The 25510-nt window shown below is 46.9% G+C and overlaps 1 protein-coding gene across 7 annotated transcripts in view; it reads left to right on the top strand.

Moving 5' to 3' along the window:
- Positions 1–25510, top strand: part of CEMIP (cell migration inducing hyaluronidase 1) — a 159877-nt gene that overhangs the window by 23784 nt on the left and 110583 nt on the right. The window lies entirely within an intron of this gene.

The raw sequence follows: 25510 nt of genomic DNA, 5'->3' as shown, positions 1-25510 counted from the left end.
AAAAGCAAAAACAAAAAGAATCTTACAGGATGCAAAGTATTGTACTGGAAAATTCCCTGGACTAAGAGGCAAGGCGATGAAGGTGATGATGGTGGTTATAGGTTTTGAATACCTCCTATCCTCCAGGCACTGGGATTAATGTTTGCATTCATTATCTCATTTAGCCCTCTCAGCAGCTCTGAGGGGTTGGTTCTATGCTACCCAGATATCTAGAAGAGATAAAAGAGGCCTGGAGAAGTTAAGCAACTGGCCCAGAGACACACAGCTAATCCATGGGGGTGGGGAGGTATCTGTTTGGGCTCAGGTCTCTGCGTTGCCTCTGGCTCATTTTCTGTTGTGGGTAAGTGACTATCTTTGGACCTCCAAGATCCCATCCGGAAAATGAATCAGTTGGACGCTAAGATCTCTTTTTAGCTCTAAAGTACTCTGATCTCTCTGATTTTCATCTTGCTGAAGAAAATGGCGCCTTTTGGGTACCCTATTTGTAAATGATGCTGCTGCACAGCCAGAGAGTGAGACCGTGATGAGAGGTGGAAAACTTTCTTTGAAGACATAATTGTCGTTTGGTGGGAAGAGTTCTGGAGCCAGGGAGAGGAGCCCTACGTTTTATTTTCAGCTTTAACTCCAAGTGGCTGTATGACCTGAGACAGGTTGACTCTTCTGAGCCTCAGTTTCCCCACCTGTGACATGAGAAGGTTGGACTGGATCGTCTCTAGGCTCCTTCCAGCTCTGACACCCAGGTGAGGGTGCCGGCCCGCTTCACCCGCTGCTCCAGACGTCCACAGGCAAACTCTCACGCGGGATTAGACTCGCTTGAATTGTACGTGTCTTTCCTAATGGGTGACTGGGGTTCCTTCACATCAGGTGAACATTTCAAAGTTTCTGGGAAAGACTCTGATGTCAGAGCAAATGTGTCTTCCTTTTGTGGTAAAACCAAACTCTTTCAATAACAACTGAGACAGAGTTCTTATCATAGTACTTAAACCAGATGACGAGCAAAAGGGCCACACAGGAAAGGTTTGTGATGTTGCTTTTGTCGTTTTAGAAAGGTTTAGGTCATCTCTGACCTGGGAGGTAGCCTAGGCCTGAATTCCAGAAGAGCCAATGCCAGCGGCAAGTCATATGGCTGCCCTGGAATTGCACATGTTTCCCTTTATGCATTTAGCTAGCATGAGGACCGCGATGTCTGTGTCAGCACCCATCCTCCCCCTGCTCCCACAGCCACATGAAAGCAGGAGAGGCAGACTACTGCCTAAACAGCCCAAAGAACAAGCTTGTCCACTGACAACATCAGGGCCGGCTCAGAGATCGTATCAACCCTGGAGGAACTGGTCTGCTTCACTACTGACAAGGCTGCTGAGGCTGTTTGCATTCTGTGAGTCAGGCCAGAGCAAAAGGAGTATACAGAAGAAGATGATTGTGGGTGTTTTTAAACCTGCCCCTTCCTGCCCAGCCCAGGACAATATTTACAAAGCAGACATGCAAACAAGCGGACCTTCTCTTCAGGTTTAAATGGCCTCGTGAGCCAGGCTCTCCCCTTGCTGCAGTCCTTGCCCGGCACCAAGGTAGCTGTTTAGAGAGTGCGTCTGCCAGCTGAGCCTGCCTGCCCCGTGGTAGTTATGGTGTGGTTAGGAAGTCCAGAGCAGTGTGCTCTTACTTGCATAAGATACAGACCCCTTGTAAGAGAAAACATTCTCAAGGATGTCCAGTGTTGACTTAAATAACCTTTATTATTATGTTATTTAAATATATACAAACATAAAACCAGGTATAAATTCCTTCAGCTTAGATTCTTATACACTATAAATCTAAAACAAATTTACAAATGATATGCAAACAAAACATGAATGACATTCAAATTGTCAACATTAACTCAATATGCCACATCTAAATCTCTGATGTTGGGCATAATAGGAAAAAGCTTTATCTTCATGTTTCATATTTCACTTGTTAGGGTCTTGATTTATTTGATTTTGTGTATAAAGGACCATTGTTTGAGTTATCATGTATCGTTTTTTCCCACATTTTAACACTGAACTCATTTTGAGCCATGAAGCCATTATTTTATTAAACTAGTTGCTGTAGAAGGAAATTTCTTAACATCTAACACTGGAAAAATTTCGAATGCTGGTTAATAGAATATTCTTTATTATGTATTTGCTCACTGCTAGTGAACAGTTGAGTGTCGCTGTGGGCAAAGATGAGGTTTGTGTAATGCATTCTGCACCCAGAGCGTCCTGCACGACATTTTCTGGGGTGGTTGGCATGCCCGTTCCCACACGTACCGTGTGATGACTTGGTTCTTCTACCACTTACTCTGATTGCTGTGGAAACTTTTTGGAGGGCACCTAGACGTTATTTGACCTTGACTTGGTCCAAAGTATTCACTAAAGTGGATGTGGACACTGAAATTGTGTGCAGCGCTGCGTTATAAGGTGCTCGTCCAGGTGATCCTGAATATGCTGTATTACAGAGCCCCTGAGACTATGTCCATAGGGATCTCTGGACCCCAATTTTGAAAAATATTCTTCTGGAGAGAAGCCCATGGTGGGTGCTCCCAGAGGGGAAAGAGGTCTCTCCGCAATGTGTGATGCTCCAAGAGAACAGTTCTCTTCCAGGAACTAGGAAAGAGCAGAGGGGATGGAATTTATCCATTTGATGACTTATTCACTACATATTTCTGGAATTCTATCTTTTTCCTACACCTAGCATAGAGGATAGGACAAAGGGCGGTGGTGAAATTCAGTGTCACTGCTCCCTTAGACAGAGGCTTGGGGGAGTTTGAAAAGCCCTTTGGAATTGCTTTGTAAACTACATTATGAGCCCCAGAAGAGAATTAATATCTAAGCTTTAGAGTTACAGCACTAATTTTGCACAGTGTTATACTGTTTGATCATCTTTACTTTCCACTTTTCTTTTCAAGTGACCTCTGGCCATTTCCAGGAATCAGATCCCAAGAAGGATAAAAATCTGCCACCTTTAAGAATAGTCTCTAGAATGTGCCACAGGCTTTGAAGGGCACTCCCTCAAGGATGACGTTAGAATAAGTCCCCAGTCCTTTCAGAGGGTATGTGGGATGAGATAATAACCCTCTGGATGTCTAAGTTCTGGTGTGTTTCTTCACAATAGAACAGCCTCATTTTACAGCACAAGGAATAGCACATGGAAGTGAATTGATGATCAAGGCCAAGTGACCATCAGAAACACAAAATACTATGAGTTTTACTGAGAGATTGTGGCTGCACTTGCTCAGGACAGGTTTAAAGAAGAGATAGGGAGGCTGGCCTGGTGGCGCAAGCAGTTAAGTGTGTGCGCTCCGCTGCGGTGGCCTGGGGTTCGCCGGTTCAGATCCCGGGCGCGCACCAACGCACCGCTTGGCAAGCCATGCTGTGGCAGTGTCCCATATAAAGTAGAGGAAGATGGGCACGGATGTTAGCCCAGGGCGTCTTCCTCAGCAAAAAGAGGAGGATTGGCAGATGTTAGCTCAGGGCCAATCTTCCTCACCAAAAAAAAAGAGAAGAGATGGGACTTGATGTGGGATGAGTGGAACATAGATCGCAGGCATCAAGAAGGGGGCATTCAAGGTCAGAGGAAGAGCATGGACAAAAGCATGGAGGGGAGGATGTTTATAAGGAAGGAGGGGGAGTGTATGTCTGGAAAGGTAGATTGGATCCAAATTTTGGGGACCTTGGATGATAGGACAAGAGTGTGCGTTGTATTGTAATCCGTGGGAGCCATTGATCAACTGTGTAGAGACACTAAGACATCTGTGCTGTAGACGCTCGAGAAGCCACTGAGGCTGTCCAGTGGCTATGAAGTTCTTCCCTCTAACATGGTGGCCTTCACTTAGCACGTTCTCTCTCCAACTTTCTGTCAGTGCTTTGCTGTCCATTGACGTTTGTGGAGATCTGTTTGTAGCAGAGATGGCCTCACCTCTGGGATGGTTGACGTGTTGCTGAGATTGTGTCTGTGTGTTGCAGGCAAGTGCACTCTGGAGAGGGCCTGTGTCAGGGCAGTCCCTGGGCAGGGAGCACTTGGCCCTCAGGCATCTGCTGTCATTAGATGGTCAGACAATTGAGGATGAATTGGGGCAGCGTCCACTTGATCTTCCCTCTCTCTTCATGTTTCCTCTCCCTACTCATTGCAGCCCATTGGCAAACTCCATCCTCCTATAATCCTACTATATGATACTTTACACAGGATTTGTGGGCAATTTATACAGCTCTTGAACACCCATCTCATAGCACTCGTTAACACTTTGAAGTCATTAGACCATTAGACCATGAGGACACTAAGACTCAGTGGGGAGATCTAAGTCATCCAAGATCACACTATGGCTGTGCCTCGTGTGGCTTATTAGGGGTAGTAGGTGGTGCTTAGAGGCAGACTGCCCCAGGAGGCAAGCCTGGTGGTGGGGATCCCTAATCCACATCCTTCTGCCACTGAGACCCTAACAGCAAGACTCTTCTCCCTAAGCTCCACATTGGAAAAGATAATCCAGAGGAAGCCTCTAATTCTCCTAATTTTGATCACATGCTCATTCTAGATCAATCACTGTGACCAGAAAAATGGGTATTCTAGCTCTCCATACCTGTGATTCAGTGATCAAAGGCCCCACTAGAATCACTGTTGGGGGCGGGGGGCAGTTCACCAGGCAACAGGCAAAAACGTCAGATGCTTATTGTACCAGGGGAGGTGCCATCCATGTGCCGTAAACGTCAAGACATTTCTACTCAAAATAGTACATGTGGACTCAAATACAAAGGTGTCACCCGAGGACATGATTCATGATTCTCTTTCCTGAGGAAGTGATGTGGGCTTGCAGGAAATCAGTACAGGAGACCCTATCAAAACCCATAAATTCTCCCTAATATTAAAGAGGGAAATGTCTTGAAAAGGTGGACTGGGGGCAAGGTGCATGCAGCTGAAGTCCCCTGATCTCCAAGGAGAAATGGCGTTCAGAAGCATTAACAGTACTTAGGTGGGAAGGTAGCCAGTCACACAGACCCTCTGATCCTGGAGTACAGATGACGCCCACAGAAAACCAGTCTCTAGGTCAGGTATTTCGGTAAACAGAAGATACTAGTCAGGGTCCAGCTGCTTCCCGTTGCCCTCACTTGGGCAGTTGCCTCAGTGAACTGGGAATATCAACCAGCCTCTCTCCCAACTTCAGGTCTGCAGGCAGGATTCTAATAGCACCCATGGAGCCAGTGGTGGCGTTTAGAACATCTACCTATTCCACAGTTGTGAAAATTAACAAACCAGGAGAGAGTGGCATTATCAAAGATGAGTACATTGGAAAAAAAACAAAGCAAAACAAATCAAGGTCCATGAAAATGTTATGCAACAGAAAAGAAGGAAATAGCCGTAGCATTGAAGAGGTAGAGCAAGAACAATAGGAAACATTGCTGCAGGAAGTAGAGTAAATTTTAGGTAGCTTCTGCTTTGAAGTCTCTGCAATAAAAGAAAACTAACTGTATGAAATGAGAGATAAACAGGTTGAAATGAAATAACATATGAGAAAGCTAAAAAATACATGCAAGGAAATCAACAGTGGACTAAGATAATTTAAAGCAGAATTAGAAAAAATTAGAGAGTAGAACTGATTTTGCTGAAAGTTGTTAGCGATTTGATTGATCAACAACATGTGCTGTTGTCCCAAAATGCAGAGAAAAATAAAGAAATGCCAGGGATTTGGGGCCAGATGATAGATATGAATGCCAGAGAATGAAGATGCAAGAGTGAATTATTGATGTCTCCTAAATTACCTGGCCACAGCCGGATGTGGGGATTGGCGCCATCTCATGTAGTGTGGGTGGAAGTGTTAATTGTAGCCAAAGCTTTAAAAATGAGCGCTATATTAAGGCAGCAAGTTCACTTCTGGGACCTTATCTTAAAGAACTTATCAGGGAAGAGTACAAGAATGCATTTACAAGAATTTTTATAACAGTGATATCTACGGTAATGAAAAATTGGAAACCTCCCAAATGCCCAGCAGTAGGGGAGAGGTTAAGTCAATTATTCTGTCTCCATATAATGCAACAGTATGGAGCTATTTAAAATCTCGTAAAAGAATATTTATTTACATGGGAAAATGTTTATATTGTGAAGTCAGCATTTGAACCAATAGGAAAAAGAATGTGGCTGTTAAATATTTCCTCAATCATTAAGAAGATAAATTCAATTTATATCGAGAATAAATTTCCTTTATGGAATTGCTCTGGGGAAAATTGACGTATTAGTTTAATATTACTGCACAACAAATTAACCACAAACTTAGCAGCTTAAAACAACACCCATTTATTTGCTGACAGTTCTGTAGGTCAGAGTCTGACATAGAGTGACTGGGTTCTCTACTGAGGGTCTTGCAAGGCTGAAATCAAGGTGTTGGCCAGGCTGAGTTCTCGTCTGGAGGCTCTGGGGAAAAATCCACTTCTGCTTCTCGTGGTTGGCTGAATTCGCTTCCTTAAGGTTGTAGGACTGAAGTCCCCATTTCCTTGTTCATTGTCAGCTAGGGGCTGCTCCCAGCTCCTAGAGGCCACCCATAGTTCTTGCCATGTGGCCCCCTCCATCTTCAAGCCAACAATGGCACGTCACATCTTGCTCGTGCTTTGACTAATCTCCCTGTCTTAAGGTCAACTAATTTGGGACCTTAATTACATCTGCAAAATCCCGTCATGGCAGCATCTACATTAGTGTTTGATTGAATAGCTGGGAGCAGGTGTGTGTACACCAGGTAGTGGGAATGTTGGTAGGGAAATCCTACCATAATTGATAAATTGATTTTTTTCTTAATAGTAATATGGGTGTACAATAATGTGACATCATCGAGACCAACCTCAATGTCTTATAATGCAAAAGAAGTCTTACAAATATACCTTAAAACTATTTTTCCTCTTTTGATCTGGATAAGATTAGTTTGGGACTTTCCTGAAAAACAGCTTTCCATTTCTTTTTTTTGAATCTTCTGTGCTCTTTGAATTTGTCTTTAAAATGGCTCTGTGACTTGGTTTCTTGAGAACTTGTCTATTCCTTGTCCATCCATCTACCTTCCTTGTCCATTTATCTACCCATCCATTAGTTTCTCCGTCTACCAAATAACCCACCAGTCTGTCCACTTATCCATCCATTCATCCATCCATCCATCCATCCATCCATCCATCCATCCATCCATCCATCCATCCACCTTCACACTTACCCATCCATCTAGCCTTCTATCTGTCTGGCCATCTGTCCAACAATATATTCAATTACATTGCCCCCATTCATCTGCCTCCTCAACCTTCCACCCACTCATTCACCTATCTATCCATCAACCTCCCCATCACCTGAACATCATCTTTTTTACTGATTTAGTAAACCCATTTGAACACTAACTACATGCTAGGCCCTGCAGTGGGCAGCAGGATACAACCTACCAAGATAAAACCTCCCCTAACCTGCTTATACTCTAGTGGGGGAAGGAGACAGAAAAGTAAACAGATAATTATAATTCAACATGAAAAATCCTGTAATAGAAGAATATGTCAGGTGGTTTAGAAGCCCAAAGGAGGTAGGAACTAATCATGTCTGGAGACATCAGGAAAGGAGAAGACATCTGAAGTGGCCCTTTGAGGATGACCCAGCGTCTGACCCTGAGGGAGAGCCTGCTGCGAGCATCCCTGCGTCACGGAGACGGCCAGTGCCCTGGCTCCCTCTGGGTGTGACGTTTGCACAGTGACGGATGTGCTGCAGGAATCCCAGAGCACGGTCCTAGAGGGCGAGATCGACCGCTGGTTGTACTCTCTCCTGGACATGGTCAAGTGTAGTAATGACAGGGAAAATTGAGACGTGCCAGAGGCAACCTTGCCGAATTGACAGTGATGAGTGTCTCATCTTCTATCACACTTTGTGTGACCCTGATTTAAACACTGTCCACAAACATCTTCATGTCTCTGGCATAATCGACCAGCTGCTTTGAGTGCCAGGGAATTGATGTCACGGTGCCTGGGAGCTCACAATCAGCATGCCTTTCGCTCTGATTCCACAGCCTCTGTTTTAACACAGGTTGTTTGTAGCCAACTCTGGCAAACCTGTGTGAGGGTGTTGTTGTTCAGCTGTGTTGTGATTACCTGGGTGGCCAGTATCTGTGGACCACTGGGATGCTTTTCTCTTCATGTCCATCTGAGGCTAATTTCGATTAGAGGCTTCAAGGTCATTTCTGTAGACTCCTCTTACCCTCCTATTAGTATTCCAAGCTGGTACAAAAGAGCATGAATTTTGGAGACAGTTAGAGACTTGGATTCAAATCCTAGCTCTGCCATTAACCAATGGCGTGGCCTTGTGTGAGCACGTCTCCTCCCTGAGCCTCAGTCTTCTTTCCTGTATAAGGGACCTAATAATGCCCGCTGCTGGGCTTGCTGTGAGGATGATTTGGGCTAAGTAATGTGAAACGCAGAGCACAGAGCATAGTAAAACAACCAGAGAATGGAAATTGCTTTTGTCCTCACTCTTTTTTTTTATTATTGATGTTTTAATAGTTTTAACATTGTGAAATTTGGGGTTGTACATTTTGGTTTGTCCATCACCATATATATGTCTCCTTCACCCCTTGTGCCCACCCCCCACCCCCCTTGCCCCTGGTAACCACAATACAGTTTTCTCTGTCCATGTGTTGGTTTATATTCCACATATGAGTGAGATCATACAGTGTTTGTCTTTCTCCTTCTGGCTTACTTCACTTAACATAATACCCCCAAGGCCCATCCATGTTGTTGCAAATGGGACGATTTTGTCTTTTTTTATGGCTGAGTAGTATTCCACTGTATATATATATACCACATTTTCTTGATCTAATCGTCAGTCGAGGGACACTTAGGTTGCTTCCACTTCTTGGCTATAATCACTCTTTTTTTAATAATATATTTTTTAAACCATCGCCATACAAATGTGCCCCTTTACCCCTTTTGCTCTCTCTCCTCACTCTTATTGCAGTTATTTCCAGCGACATTTGATATCTCAGGTTGCATTGGGAGAATTCTCATATTTTCACATGGGCAGACTTGGCTCACTGATCAGACTAACCGGATTTATGGTTAAACATGCTCATAAAAAACATCTAGCCGAGTCTTGTTTAACGCATCAGGATAGCAAATTGCTAGGTCTAATTTATTAGGCTAAGAAAACACTGGAATGAATCGTGCTGTTAACAAACACTTAGCTTAGGCCGGGGAATCATCACTGCACTTTATCTTGAAAGGTTAACATGCCCCGTTGTGGAAAGCGATGGGGCAGATGCCAGTAACCGCTTCATTCAAGATGGATAACCCCACCCTGGGGTCAGGCTGAAGTCGAGGAGGGTGGGCCTCAAAAGAAGCCTGGTGTTTTATATCACCGCCATGTTTTTCCCTTTACAATGCACCATTAATGGTAACTTTACTAATGTGTCTGTCTCTTGGAAATAAATGTAGAATATGAAGAATAAAAGTAAGAGCCAATAACAACTATCCCCACTTGATCTTGAGCAAGTTCCTTAACCCTCTGTGACCAGAAGCGGGTCACTTCTGTGTTGCAGAGAGGTTAAGAAAATGGGAGTAATTTACCTCCTTTAGAAGGGTGTAGTGGGGATTAGACGGGTTGGTGCAGATGCTGTTAGGACAGCGGTCACCACACGGTAAGTAAGGGTTCCATGAGCGTTAGCCGCCATCGTCACCCGTCACCACTGTGTCATCCTTGTGATGGGAGCAGTGGACTGTTTGAAGGGTCAGAACTTGAAGCACCAGAAAGGTGAGGTAACTCGCCCAAGGTCAGACCGCAAGCGGCACTGTCCGCTGTGAACTCAGGCAGGTGATTTCAGGGCCAGCACTCTGAATTACGCTTTTCAGAATAATTTTGATGTTGTACAAGTATGAATTAAGATTTATATCAATTACAAATATCTTTCTGGGAGGCAAATTTGATCATTTTTCTCTCACTTAAAACCCACTAGCCTCTGGGCTTCTCAAGGGTGGGAGGGCGTGTTTCATTTGCTGAGGTGTCTCCAGCACTGGGCTTTATACCTGGTAGCTGCAAAGGTTTATTGATGAACGCTGAGATGCCGCCTCCCATCCAGAGCAGCATCAAGTCCACTCCCTTCAGTGTGGCACTCAGAGCAGCTCATGGCTGGGCCACTGTCTCCAATCCTGCCTGACTCCCCACAGTTATCTCCCTGTGCTTCAGCCAGGGCAGCACACTGGTCCTATACTCCATTCTTCTGCTCATATATTCCTTTGCCTTGAAAAGTCCATATTTCCTGACAAGCTCTGATTTGTCCTTTAAGACCTAGCTCAATGTCACCACCTCCTAGTGTCCTTCTCTGCCTCTTCTCTACTCCCAAACCTCAAGGCAGAGCATGTGGGTGCCTTAGAAGATATCTTCACCCACCGAGGGTGTTCACTTGGACCTCGAAGGATGAGTCGGCTTTGGGCTTGTGAAGATGAGAAGGGTACTGAGCCAGAGGGAACAGCATAGCAGAGGCACAGACCTGGAAGAATGCCTGGTTCTGAGAGAGACACCCAGTACGTCCTCCAAATCATTATTTTCTCCAGTGTTAATTTTATTATTTTCTCCTCCCAATGCAGATTTAAGTTCTGCTGCTGCATTTTTAGTTTTCTGATGACCCTACAGTGTCTTTCTTACCCCTGTTTCTCAGGGGCTGCCTTGTTTTTGCTGTAGCCTTACCGTCTCATCTTTGGTATGTTTGTTTTGTGGAGCCCATGTATTCTTAAAATTTGTTGTGACTGTACATTAGATATTTTGTTGAACTTATTTTTGTTTCTGGCCTCTGGTGGGATACTGATCTTCTTTTATGTTGGCAGAGATTTTTCATAGGCTTTTTCACTCATTTGTAAACAATGGGAGGTTTATCTCGGCCTGCACAAAAGCAGCGAGCTGTGCTCTGCGTAGGCTGTGGGGTGTGTCTGGTGACACAGTGGGCTGCAGGGCGTGGAGCTGCCAGGGCTGTCTCCACCAGGAAACCCGCTCCCGGCATGGCAGACAGACTTCTGGACCCTCCTTAGGAGGTCCCATCTTTGACTGCCATCCCCTTCCTTTTGGGTGGTTATGGCCACGTGTCTGTTTTCCATTTGTTGCATGGTTTCAGCATCTTGGGCCCCTCGGTCCTATGGGTTCTCAGGGGCAAATGGAGTCCGTGGATCTGTCCCTTGGTTGCATCTCAGCCCCTTTTGCCTCCACCTCTTAAAGCACGTTGGCGGAGTTTGCCTGGAATCGCCTCATCTTCCTCCCAGTGATGTACTTTCTCAGGAGGGAGAATTCCTAGTTTCCATGCCATGTCTCCATTTGTTCTGGCCAACTGTACACACTGAGCAGAAGCTCCCCAATATATCCAGCATGCTCCTGGTCTCCTCCCCTCACTGGCAGCCCCCGTGTTCACAGCCAGTGTTCATTTCCATGAGAATCTCATAGGGTAGGTGTTGGGTGGGTGGTGGAGGTCTTTGCTAACAGCACGATCTTGCTCAGACATCATGTTTTTAAGATAAGGACAGAATCAGTTGCACAGGAACAAGAGGCAACCCTGGTGGCAGTTCTGGAATATGGGCGTGGGATAGGCAAAGTCAGTGGCATCAATTTTCTGCTTCCTTCCCCGCACGTGCACACTCATGGGTCTGAACCAAGGGCCGTGGACCCTGCACAGTGGTGAGGTCTGCTACATGTGCCCTTCCTTTGATGGGCGGCAGGTGGTCAGTGCAAGTGGACAGCTCCCCTCCTCCTCTCTCTGAACCCTGAGAAGGTCTTTCCAATGAGATCACAGTAGCAATTCACTTGTTTGGGAAAACTGCCCCCTCTCCTGCCCCACATAAAGGAAAACCCACCATCTATAGCCTATGTGTAGCACAGTCAAAAATACACTGGATGGATGTTGGGACAACTGGGTTCTTACCCAATCTCTACCACTCACTCCCTTTGTGACTGTGGGCAGACCCCTCTGGCTCTCTGCAATTCAGTGTCTTCTGAATTGCGTGTTATGTGGCTGCCTGGCCCAACTCCCAGGGCTGTGGTGAAGACCAGATGGGCTAAGGATGGGACAGAGCTGCTCACTTCACTCTGCTGCAGGCTGTCTGCTCCTGGACTCCTCCTCGGGTTGCTCCACAGCCCGGAGCTGGGGGTGGGTGTAAAGGCAAAATCTTGAAGCCAAGCAAGAATGCTGTTTATTGAGCTGGTCTTACAGGATCATGAATACACCAGACTTGAGCATTTAGACCACATGTCAAGGAGGTTACTGCTAGTTCTTGCTCTGCCCTATCTAGCTGTGTAAGACTGGGAAAGTCACTTAATTACTCTACCTCAAATTTTTTGATCATGAGAATAAGACCATGACTATTAAATGGGATATCATATGCAAAACGCACAGCACAGTGCCTGGAATGGTTGGAGACTCAACGAACCTTCTTTCTCTCCTTCCTCCCTTCCTTCCTTTCTTCCCCTTTGTTTCTTAGTTATAAAAATGAGGAGTTAGGATAGATATCCTCTAATTAAAGAGACTGAGCCTGTGCCTTTAAAAAAAAATAAAAGACCATATTTTATTAGTGGGATATTACTTGGAAACCTCAAGATATACAATTTTTTCCAAGTAGGAGGGAGAAGATCAAGATCTTACCTGCTCTGGGAGTTAAAGGCAAAATGATAAACATGTCAGAATGACTTCTTTATTTCTATTTATAATCTTTGCCATACAGCTCCATGGATGGTGAGGTGCTTTTTCCAGCTTAGAAACTTTCTTTGGCCAAGGAAAGGCAAGAATAAATACTTTTCCTGGGATGAGTCCATTACCAGTGCCCTCTTTCCAGTATTCTTCCAGATTGAAATTTATGCTTAAAAATCCAAGTGAGTTAAGAGAGACTGTGGCTTTCTAAAGCAAATCCTTTGCAATGCTATTTTGCAGTGGAAAGTCTGTGCTATTCTTTTTAAAAAGGTGTGATGGCTGCATGTGGATTTCAGTACAAAGTGTGTATATGGTAATCCTGAAGGACTTATCTGACCTAGATGACACGAGAGAGAGAATAAAAGAATCCTTCCATAGATGCACCCACAGAATGAATTCAACTGAAAAAACACAGCCAAGGGGACAGATCCACTGTCCAAGGGTCGGGACCAGCGGGGTGATGGTCTTGGCCAGCCCACACATGGGACAGTCAGGCAGCACGGAAGAGGATCCTAGCTACAGCGCTGTGGTTCAGACACAGGAGTCTACTCCTTGGGTAAGTTATCAAGACAGTGTCTCTCAGGGGTGGATGTGTTCCTTAACTCGATGGTGGGAATCCTTTCACAATGTATGTGTATATCAAATCACCGTTTGTACACTTTAAATATATTATAATTTTACTTGTCAATTATACCTCAATAAAGCTGAAAAAAAAGGATCTTCCCATACTTTTCCATCTCAGTAGGACCCCTTGACCCTAAATGCTTCCCTTCTCCATATCACCGTTGAAAGGTGGCGAGGCAAGCTACAGCAGACGCCACTGACAGTTCCCCAGGGAGGGGAAGCTCTGCAGCCACAGGAAGGGAGCCTTGAGGGGGCGGGAGAGTTGCTTGGATGTTTCCTCTGACCCCTCTCTGCCCCCTACTCCAGGGCCTCCTACAGGCCGATGTCCATGCCTACCGTTACGGTCTTAGCGCCTCCCTGCTTCTGACTGTGTTTCTGCTTCACCCCGGCCAGCCCTCCCATTGCCCCACAAATAAGCTGTGCTTCCCGGTCCAGTTGAAGCTGCAGCTCCTCTGGGAAGCCTTCCCTGATCACTCCAGATCTCAGCATTTCCTTTCCTGGGTCCTTCAGAGCCTCCACTGAAACCAGCTCTGTACCAGTGTGCAGGACCTGCTCCAGTACTCAGACCTGGCGCCATTGGCTGCACTTAAACTCTTCTCATTTCTGTTTGTGTGAGGAGGGCTGGGGATGGGTATCAGGACAGGGCATTGGAAGGGAAGATGAGGTGAAACTGGGGCAGGGGAATGCCGTGTCCTATATCTGCATAGCCCCAAGCACAGCACTGGACACAGACCTAGCGGTCAACTAACACTTGTGATTCGGAATCTGCTGTGCACTTGAGTCCGGGAGAGGAGCTACAAACAAAGTGGAAGAGATGGCTCCCTCACCCATGGCTTCCCCAGACAGCTATTATTTATATGCGTGAAGAGAGTAAGGGGAAATCTATTATTGCATTTTTATGTTTGTAACATATTCTCTGCCTACTTCCAGAAAAGAATGGGGTTGGCTGACAGTAAAGAGTTTACAATAAGGTTATTTATGTAGAAATATAAATGGAAAGCCATGTAGAAGGAAGAAGGAGCTAAAATTATGATGCATTAGCTAATATAATTATTATGATTACATATATAGCTCAGAACGGGTCATGTGGAAGGCCATGGGGTGGGCTGCCCTAGAATATGAGTATCTGTCATTTGATAGAGAAGGAGTGGAGAGAAAGTGGTTTAAATAATTAGATATTGCTTACAGGAGAATAGGATTTCCATAAATAATGTGTGAACGGAGGCAGAGAGCATTATGGGAACATTCAGGAGTGGGGTGTGGCTGGATATGAGGATTTGGGTAACTTTTACAAAGATGAGCAAGGGCCTGAATTTAGGAGGTTGGGGGGCTAAATTCTGGCTTTATTCTTAAATGGTCGTATTTGGTCATCTTGAAAATAATTTTGGTGTGTGTGGGTCAATTTTCAGATAATATTTAATTTTTCAGTGAGATCTATGACTTGCTTACATGCCCCACCTCTTGTGAAAATGTTCTGATCAGAGCACATAAATTTCAGCAACCCTGGGTCAGAGTTACCCAGGGCCCAGGCTGGTGGGAGCTCCATCTCAGCCAGTGCTTATGTCATCACCAGGTGGAGGTAAGGGACATAGTGAGCCACACACTGGCTCTTAAAACTTCATGTGTGTGACGTACATCACTTCTACTCACCTTTCATTGGCCAAATCAAGTCACAAGTCCATGCCCAGCTTCAAAGGGGGCCGGGAAGTGCAAAGTCACTATGGGTCCAAAGAGGGGCGAGTCAGAGTGTTTGTGGAGGGTTTTAATTTTAGCAAAGAGCTGTGTACTTGAAAGTGCTTATTATTTGCCGCCAAACAAATGTGAATGTTTCTACTCTTCAACCAACTGTGTTTGTATCACAACAGAAGCTCTGAACTCTAAGCTGTGGGAGCAGCTCCCCGATCCTTGTTTCAGCAAGTCTGCCCCAGGATATAGGGGGATCCAAACTGAGGCCAGTGTGCTGCTCACTAGCTACTGCAGGGAGAGTGAAGAAGTGTCACCTCAGGCCAATTCCTCGTAATTGGTGGCTTCTGGAAGAGTTGTGCAAAAGGATTGGGTCTGGGACCCATTGAGAAGAAGAGCTGTGATTGATTAGTAATGTCTAACCTGGGAACAGGAGGTGGGAGTGGAAGCAGTTGCCAGGCCTTTGTCATCCTCTATCAGTTGTGTCCCTTAGAGGGCTTCATGGTAGCTGATGAAAGGATTTGCCTGCAGAGATCCACTTGAAGATGGCTTCCAAACTCCTCTCCTCCCAGGGTGCATTCCTGAGTCATTCCATAGCCTACAAAGGGTCATTCTGTGTCTGCTTAGTCCCAATGTGAGCTGCTTTGTCTGGTGGCTCAGCCCAGCCTGGGCATCTTCATTCCTCTTTGGCTATACCAGGTAACACATCTTTCTAGAGACTCAGAGAGAAAGCCATTTTCTGAGCTTTTACAGCCTATCCAGAAAGACTATTAAACAACTCACCCAGCCAGTTCTTTCCAAAAATACCCACTCCTATTTTTACAAATGGAGGATTATATAATTCTCAAACTGGCCTCACCCATTTCCCTTCTTGCAGAGATGCCATGGCTGTCACTGTGTGGTTAGGATCTCAGGAAGCCATGGAGAAGCACAGGATTTGAAATCTGCAGCCTCATAAGCCAGGAAGTTGATTCCACTCATGGCAGGGTTGGGTCCCGTTGAGAGTGATGGTCGCTTTTAGGATGGTCCCAGATGTCTTGCTGGGCTCAGCTCGCTTATGTTTGCTTTATTCAGGAGGCCAGTGGCTGCGGTTCAGAAATTGCTTTTCGCCTGAGATCTTTGCCGTACCCATTTATGTCTTGATCATGACAGGCTGTGACCTGGAGTGGGAGCACTGGTGTAGCTCCTCAAATTTATAGTCACTAAAGCCATTGAAAACACGTCCCGTACATTCCGTCCTTACTCTCTCTGGCACTCATGACAAGATATTGGGGGTGTTCATCATTTAGAATGATGGGCTAGATGTTTTCAGCCTATTTTATTATTTTAAGGGGAGAGAAAAGGACCTTCTCTTCCACAGAGGGAGGGAAGGGAATGGAGGACCATTTGTTGAGTGCTTACTATGCGTAAGCCTCGTGCAAGGCACTTCTCGTACGTCGTTTCGTCCATCCTCACGACACTCCTTGAGACACGGGTCTCAATAACCCTATTTTGTCAGTAAGGAAACTGAGGCTCAGTCAAGGTGAATGACTTGGGCGCTGGGCCACATTAAGGCAGGGTCAGGATTCAAAGGCAAGTCTGAACACCCCCCGGCCTTCTGCAGGCTGCCTGAGAATTGAGTAGAAGGCATCTCAAACTGCCCAGCACAGTGAGCGTGGGAGCATGAAGGTTAATCAAGCCTTTCTCGTGCTCAGTGTTAATCCTTCAATCTCATCTCAAGTCGCAGCTCCTGCTCTGGACCTTTCCAGAATTCTGTGGAGCTGTGCAAAAGCATGCTGCCTTTTTTCTGTGTGTGTGTGTTTCTTTTCCCTGGTTGCTTTTCCTTTATTTAATCTGGAATTCTCTCAGGCAGTGGTATTCCATGGTAGTGCGGCTACCCGGGCTGGTCGGAGGAAAGTGGGCAGCCTGCTCCTTATAAATACCATGAGTCACATGTCTTCCTAGCTGCCAAGAACATTTCTGCAGAACCCAAGTCCTTCTTCCTTCGGCCTGCATAAATTTCCGAGGACTGCTGGAACAGTGCATCCTTTGTGTTCATAGATTCTCATGCTCTCCTGGGGTCTTTTTATCTTAGGAACCTGGTTTTTGACAGGTCAGTGTTCTTTCCCTAGGCTACTTGAACCACAGGTCTAATCACCAGATCCGGGGGCTGGTAGTGGATCTCAGTGAGGGACGTGGAGTCAAGAGGGCTGGCGAGGCCACTCACTAGCTGTGTGACTCTGAACAGCTCCCTAAACTTTCTGAGCCTCAGTTTCCTCACCTGTAAAATGGAGTGATCACAATTGCTAAAGGCATAGGCTGTAGAAGCTGATGGGCCTGGATTTGAGGGCCTGGGACTTAAAAACTAGGTAACTTTGGGCAAGTCCCTCACCCTTTTACAAACTCAGTTTTCTCATCTCTAGAATGGAGATTACAGTAGCACTTAACCCACTGGGTTGTTGTGCACAGAAAATGAATTAAAACATGGGAATACTTAGGACAATTTTTGGCATATGATAAATGCTCAATAAATATCAGATGTTACTATATTACTGTTATTATCTAGCTTACAAAGTTGCAGTGAGATTCAAATAAACTAATGATGTGAAAGTGTCTGATGTGGAGTTTAGAATATAATAGGTGCTTCAGAATAGTTAAATTTGGTCTTTAACACAAGGACGTAAAAATTTGAGAAGGCAACAGTTAGAAAGGAACTGTTCAATTACCAGAGATCCGTTCAGCCAACATTTACCGACCGCCTACTGCGCCCCAGGATCCATGCTCGTTGCTCAGAGTTTAGGGATGAACTTCAGCCATCCCCTGGCCCCTTGGAGCACATCATCTCACAGGGAGACAGCCACTGACTGTACAGTGTGAGGATGGAGATGGCTTAGAGTAATGAGAGAGCACGGAGCATAGAAGACCACATTCTGCCCTTGCTTACCGTACTGCGAAAGTTTGATTTCCATTTTATTCCCAGTGGTTTCATCTCCTAGTGCTGTGAGTGACCAGAAAGATGAGCAGAGGCCAGGTTATAAAGGGTCATGCTAAGAAGTTACAATCCACAAGCAACTGAGAGCCATGGAAAGAGTGTGAGTAGGAGAAAGGCATGAGCACCTTTGCATTTTAGAAAGATGACTCTGGCAGCCATAGGGGTTGGGTGGAAGAAGGTAGACAAAGGCAGGGAGACCAGCTTGGAGAATTTTTCCATCAACCAGGTGAAAATGACGGGGACCCAAAACAGGGGGACAGATTCAAGAGGTCTAGAAGAGATAAAGTCGACAGGTTTTATCCAAGAGAACAGGCTGACAGGGCTGCTATTCATCAAGATGTGAGATGGGGACACGTGAGGGAGGGAGGATGAGGTCTGTTGGGGGAGGAGAGAGGTACTGACATCCTTTGGGTCTCCTTCCTTTCTGTGGAATTTCCTCTCATGGCTACCTTTGACATGCCCATGGCTCATGGAACAGAGTTGGGCTGAGAGGAGATGGAGAACTAACTCAAGGTCCAGCTCTGGGTGGCAAATTCCTGAAGGAGACTCTGAGGGAGGTGCCCAGGTGGCCTTTCTGCCTCACCTTGGGACTATAGTGGATGCAAGTCAGGAGCTCTTGAGAGCTCTCCAACTTTCTAGAGACCACCATGTTGGAAGACTACCATTTGCCATTGGGCACAAGAAGAATGACACAGCCAGTTTCCTTTTCCTCCTGGTTGTTGCAGCTTGACACTCTGGTCCAATGATTGGATTGTGTTTCATCCTCAAGCTGAGAATAAATGAAAGTGTGCCAACTTGTCCAAACCTCACCTGTCTCTGATATTTGGTGGATCTGATAGTCTCTGAGGAAGTAACCCATGCTCCTAGACAGGGCTGAAACCTTGATGCCCCTTGTACACAGCCACCTAGCTCCAAGGAGGCCCTCCATATATGTGTTTTCCATAACTCCCAAGGCTGGGCCCAGGGCTGGCTCCCTGCAGGCCCTCAAAGCATGGTTACTGGCTGCATGAATGCACCTCCCTGCTGCCTGCCTCTTGGGGCCAGCACCTCCGAGAACTTGCAGGAAGTGAGGGTGATTGATGTTTGTAATGACCTCACGGTGTTTTGACGGTCTTCTCATGTGTGCAGTCACAGCTCTGTCCCTTTCCAAGCTAAACCCAGCCTGTGCCAGGCATCAGGTCTCTGAAACGGGGGCCAAATTCCCCTTGGCGTGGGTATCATGAGCTTCCCTTTAAGCTCCCACCAACTGGCTCTGGCAGGAACTCTGTTTGCACAAGCCACTGTCTCCCTCCTTGATTTTCCACAGGAAGGACAGAAGAGATTGTGGACAAGCCCAGAGCAGAAAGCTCTGGTCTGACATTAGCAGAGTCAACACCACATTTAAACCGTCATTTGCCCAGTGGTGATTGACATTGTAAGGGGCTCCGTTTTTGTAGAAGCAAGCACAGCTGCTTGGCTAACGGTCTGGTTTTATTTCCTCTTCTCTTGTTGCTTGTGGCATAAAATGAAGACATTGCCAGTTTGAGAGTCTCACTACCCCCAATGTGGTGCCATTTGGTTTCTACGCCTTGATTGACTTCCATCTGCTACCACACAGCGCACCTCACTCTTCATCTTTTCAAGCAGATGGTCAGGAACGAGAGCCAAGTTTGGGAAATCATCAAACCCAGGGAGAACATGGCGTTGGGAGTCAGGGGCCAGAATCCAGTCTTGGCTGAGCTACCGACTGTGTGATCCTGAGAAAATTGCTGCCCCTCTCCCGGCCTCAGCTGTCTTGCACATTAAAACAACAACCCCAGCAACAACAACAAACCATGAGCCTCTCTTGCATCAATTTGAATGAGAGAGAACAGGATTCTGGGAAGTGAACTGGGAAAGCAGTTGGTTTGAGTTCCTTGTTGTTATGTACGCCTGTGTTTACTCCCCTGGGGAGCGTCAGCCTGTGTGGTTTTCCAGACGTTTGTACGTGTTAATTCCCATTGAGTTAAGTACAAGTCATGCCACTGATGGAAGCCAGCTTCAGACACACTTGGGCTCTCCAGAGGGTTGGCCAGTAGCAAAGCATCTACCTGTGTGAGGGCCTTTGGAGATGAGACCATCAGCCAGGGGAGTCCAAGCTGGCGTTCCAGGGCCAGAATTACTCAGGAGAGGGAAGGGCACTCAGGATCCTGCTGGCAAACCACAGAGGCCTCCTGATGTGGCCCCTGTGGGCCTTCTCACTCCCAGGCTAACTCTCCAAGAGGGTCCTTCCTCCCATGGGCCCTGGAGATTCAGTGCACTCTCCTCCTGTATGGTCCTCACATCCCGCACCACCACCTAGGGTCTCCTGTTCTGAGACTAGACGTGGGGAGGCGCTATTTTCCCATCTCAGCTCTTATGACGTGCCCCTGCCAAGCCCGCCTGAGTACATCTTAGCAGGTTTAATCATTTTTGAGAGAGAAAGGGAGATAGTAAGAATGTTCAGTGAGCTGTGTATTTGGACTGAGGTCAGGACAAGGGAGCCTCCAGAGGGTGAAATGATGGATCAAAGAAACAAGACAACTGACCTTTCTCGGACGTCGACTGCGTGCACAGTAGCAGGCCAGGCCAGGGCAGGAATGCTCATCTCCACCCCGAGGCACCCCGGTCTCACAGATGGGGAACTGCACGGCTGAGTGGCAGAGTTGAAAATTAACCCTGATGTGCAGACCCCAAGACTCCAGTGTAGCACAACACAAACGAGGGGCTGGCTGATGGCACCGTGGACTCGGCAGGTCCAACACTCCCTCCTGTTGGTCTTTCCTCTAGAACTGGGATGGCAATTAGGTTTCATCTTGCTTAGCAACTCAAGGGAGAGGGACTGTGAAGGCACATTTAGGCCCCTGGGAAAGGGTGTTGTCTGATTAGCGGTATCTGCTGGGCGCTAGAGAGGGGAAGGGAGGGATGTTTGCTTTACCTTTGGCTGACTCTGCCCCAGGGTCCCGGCAGCCCTGTTCACAGCTCTGGCTCACCCGCCTTCCCCCGCTGGTGCTTTCTTCGTCTGCTCCCGTCCTCTTCTTTTGGCCTCTGGAGACACACGGTCTCTTCTTGTTTGGGCCTCAGACTCTCGTCTTTTAGGCTTCTGGCCGAAACTGCCACCAGGCAAGTTAGCTCTGTCAGAGTCTCAGCTGGCATCCCGCAGTCTGCCCTCAAGAATTCTGCATGGCACTCCTGTCCTCTCCTCCTAGTACCAGCATCCTCTGCTCCAGACCAGCAGCCTCCCTCCCTGTGGGCGCTGGGAACTGCCTGTGTCCCCGGCTACTGCACCGTGACCCGGCACATCTGGAATTTCTGGCTTCTGTTTTTGTTGGGGGCGGGAGAGGTGTCTGCACCAGCCTCCCCCTCCACCCTACTCTGACATCAGCAGCCTGGCCCAGTGTTCCTCAACTGGGCAGCAGGTCCTCTTCTCCGGTCTCGTTTCACTGCTTTATACTTCATTAAGAATTTGAAAGATCATTACTGTGTAGGAAGGACTCACTGTCTTTCATCTTAGATTCTTCCAACCTCTTTGAGCTCGGAGGGGGTGGGTGCTTACGTTTTCAGTTCCTGTGTAGTAAGGAGACCATTTGGGGTAGATTCAATTGGCCCAGCTCAAAAAGTGACCTGCCTGGACCTGTGGAAGAAGCAGATTGGTCCTACCTGTAGGCCCAGCTTTCATCAGTTTGGGTTGGGACAAATGATGTTCTGTAACATTCTCCAACTAGCTGCTACCAGAGAGCCTGAGTAAAGTGGATACTTTGATTTCCATTGGGGTTTGTGTGTATTCTCCATCAGCAGAGAAGAAGGAAAGAGTATTCAGTACCCCAAGCTACTCACATGGTTATCTCATGGGCTGTCATAACGAACATGTGAAACATATTTGAGAGGTCTTGGTATGCCCGTTTATAGATGGAGACAGTTGTTGAGTGTCTACTGTGTACCAGGCAGGCGCTGTATCACTGCTGTGTATGTATGTGTGTGTGTAATCTCATCTGATTTTGGTCACGACAAACCTACCATGGCCTTCCCTTCAATTCACAAATGAGCAAGCTGAGGCTGGGGGATGTTAAACGATGTGTCTAAGGACACACTCGGGGAAAGACCTGAACCAGGATTACAATGTGAAATTCCTAACTCCAAGGCTCAAGCCCTTTCCCCCACCCTCAGTGAGGCGGGCATTATTTTCTCCTCTTATTCTTGGAAATATTAATAAGAATTTCCAGGACAGGGCTGGGCTGGGAAGGCCTCTGTCTGACCTGCTATTTAAACCACTCCACATGCTGGGAGTCAGCCAAACCACAGTACAAATGGCCAAGGTTCAAACAAGTAAGAAAGGCCATCACGCCTTCTTATTAGCATCTAGGAAGAGAACAAAAGTCAGAGAACCCAGTCTCCATCAGCTGTATCACAGTGGAGCCCAGCCATGGGCTTCACGGCTGCCAGACATCTCAGGTGTCGCTCAGGTCAGAGGTCAGAGGTGGAGCAGCAGGATGTATGTGTGACCCCTTAGGCTTTGAGAATGCTGCCCTTTCCCCCCAGTTCAGAGCCTGCAGGCAGTTGTCCTGTGAAGCTGGGCCACTGCTCCCACCATCCCGACCATCGCAGGCTGCCTGCGGGGACATTTGTGTCTGTTATTGTCCAGGCAGCTGAAACATCTATGACACAAGAAAAGACCACTGCATCCCGGTCCTCCTCCCCACTCGTGTGACACGCACAGACTCATCTTTTAGACTCTCCTGCCCACAGCTGCAAAGTCATTACTAGGGAACTTCACTGTCTGCACATCTTTCCAATCACTTTCATTCATCTGCAGTTAACCAAGCACCTTCCGAGGGCTCAGGCTCCTTCTGCATGGTAGGGGACTTAAAAAAATATATGATCCTGCCTTCAAAGATCTTATATTATACATAATAGCACACTTTCTCCAGATGCCACAAATTGTGCATTTGCTGTCAGGGTGCCAGCTGTGCATGCTGCTTGTCTCCTTGGGGCTATCTGAGCGTTGCTCTTTGCTCCCGGTCCCCTTCCGCAGCCTTCCCATGCATAGTCATCGTTGGTGGCCCTGGATTCTGTGGTGCTTCCAGGCCTTGCCTGAGGATGAACAGGGGGCTACTTTAATGGCCCACTGAGCACCGTGAATGTCACTTACCACTTTACGGTGACAGTGAGGGTGGTCCCAGGTTATCAGTGTGCACACTCAGTTGTTACTTTATGTCACAAATCATTACATGCTCAGGGTGAGACTGGCAGAGAACTAAGGCCTCACCGTGGGCTGTGGTCTCTTGGCTTCTACATCAAGCCAGCCTCAAATCATGAGGCATCTACCTTTAACTAATATTACTGAAGGCATACTACGTGCCAGCCTGGGAGGCAGGGGTCACAGTCACAGGCAAAATTAGGCCAGAAGAAGTAATGCATTTGGCCTTTGTTATTATAATCTGAATGTCTTTAAGTATGGCATTCGGTCTCCAGGGTGCTCTCCAGTTTGCCACAGTCTCTACCACTCCTTATTGTCTCTCACCCAGTTTATCTTCTCGTTTCTTACCTGCCTGTTCCTGGACAGATTTGAGTTTCCATCTCCTGCTTAACATAACATTCTCATTTAATCTTTTTAATAACTTGATGGGGCTGGCCCCGTGGCTTAGCGGTTAAGTGCGTGTGCTCCACTACTGGCGGCCTGGGTTCGGATCCCGGGCGCGCACCGACGCACCGCATCTCCAGCCATGCTGAGGCCGCGTCCCACATACAGCAACTAGAAGGATGTGCAACTATGACATACAACTATCTACTGGGGCTTTGGGGGGAAAAAAAAGGAGAAGGATTGGCGATAGATGTTAGCTCAGAGCTGGTCTTCCTCACAAAAAAAAATAAAATAAAATAACTTGATGAAGAACATTTTGTAAATGAGGAAACTGAGGCTCACCTGGAGGTTATGTAACTTGTCCAAAATCCCACAGTAAGAAGCAGGACTGACGGTGGGCTTAATCTGTCTGATGTTACAGTCCCTGCACTTCCACTTCACTGTGCTGCTTCCAGTCTATCCATTCATCCATGAGAACAATTGTTACTATGCACTGTGGTAGGCCAGGTCTGACCTTGAGACGGGGGGTGGAAAGACCTGGCCCCAGTGGTGAATTTGTTCCATGACCCAAAGCATATGATCAACTCAATCCTCTGTAGCCGAAATGAGAGAGAGAGAAAAAAAAGAGAGAGACAGAGACGGAGAGAGAGAACACGGCACTCCCCCTGAGGCCATCGCCGTGGGAGTGGAGAGTGGGGAAGGGAAACTGGCCTGTAAACAGAGACTACAGTGTAGCCTGACAGTTTTCAGCCCAGTGATCTGACACAGTGATCTGAGAAGAACTTTAAAAAACTCTCCCCAGAAAAATCCCGCTGAAACAGCCAAACAAATTGTAACAGGAAATGTTACTTTGCCACTGAGACTCGGAGAGATTTTGGCAAGTATGGTGAGCGGGAGACTAGAGCGACATCTCCTTCCATCCCCTCGAATCTACTGAGTCTCTAAGCCGGCAGAATTAATTTACTGTCGGGTTACCGTTTGGCATTTCTACAGTAAATCCAAATTGTCCTCGTCTCTTCTTCCCTGTCTAAAAGGTTTGAACAGAGGTCTACACCATCTCTGTCAGGATCCTAAGTAGACAGGTCCAGTTGAGATGTTTGAATGTGAAGCATAAAGGAAAAAGACATTATCAAAGTTTTTTTTTTAAGGAAACGATTTTGAACAAAGAAAAGCATGTTGGTCTGCCCCAAGATTTCTTCAGGACACTGAGTCCTAGAATCTGGAAGTAAAAGGTCTGGTCCAAATACCAATTGTCCGAAATAAACAGGACTGTAAACAATTTGAATAGTTTGATCGCTGAGCTTGATGTGCAGGACATATCGAACCCTGGACCTGACTCTCTCAAGCAACCCTATGGCTCCTCATTGCAGCATAACTTTCCTTCTTGCATGGGCAGCCATTTTTCTGGAAATGTGAACATATTCTCCCGAGCCTACTTGTGAGTTTCACACATGGGTCTTCTAAGAACAGGGCGTGGCAGAGTCGGATCTGCTGAGGAACATACCAGTAGCTTTGAGATGACGGGGGACTTTCTTCCTCTCACTTCACCCGGGCTGTGTTGCAGGGTCTGTAATTACGAATAAGTTCTTGGAGAAGGTCATACCAACGAGCAAGCCTCCATTGGAGTGGTCTTTCGTAGACTCAGAAATGGCTCCATGTTTCAGTGCTGGTCGAATCTGTGTGAACCAGGAATTGGGTAGAAATCTGGAGACTGGAATTTTAGTCTGGTTCCGGATTGTGCATTTTACCTGGGGGTGATGACACCTGCCCCTTCTCCCTCCACAGAAAGTGGATTATGCAATTAAAGTGGACCACAGCCCCCAGGAGTCCATGCCGGGGTCCCACAGTGGCCCACCTTTTGTAATTGCAGAGGGTCTCTCAAGCACATCCCACAGCGGCTCCTGGTCTTTGCTCTTGGAATGCCCGGCCCTGCTGGACCCCTGAGCCAGCTGCCTGAGTGCCCTCCACTCCCCAC

The sequence above is a fragment of the Ceratotherium simum genome, chromosome 3 (assembly GCF_057802395.1).
Source record: "Ceratotherium simum simum isolate JZ-2026a chromosome 3, ASM5780239v1, whole genome shotgun sequence".
Taxonomy (NCBI): domain Eukaryota; kingdom Metazoa; phylum Chordata; class Mammalia; order Perissodactyla; family Rhinocerotidae; genus Ceratotherium; species Ceratotherium simum.
Note: the sequence above shows the minus strand (reverse complement) of the source record. Positions and strands in the feature narration are given on the sequence as shown.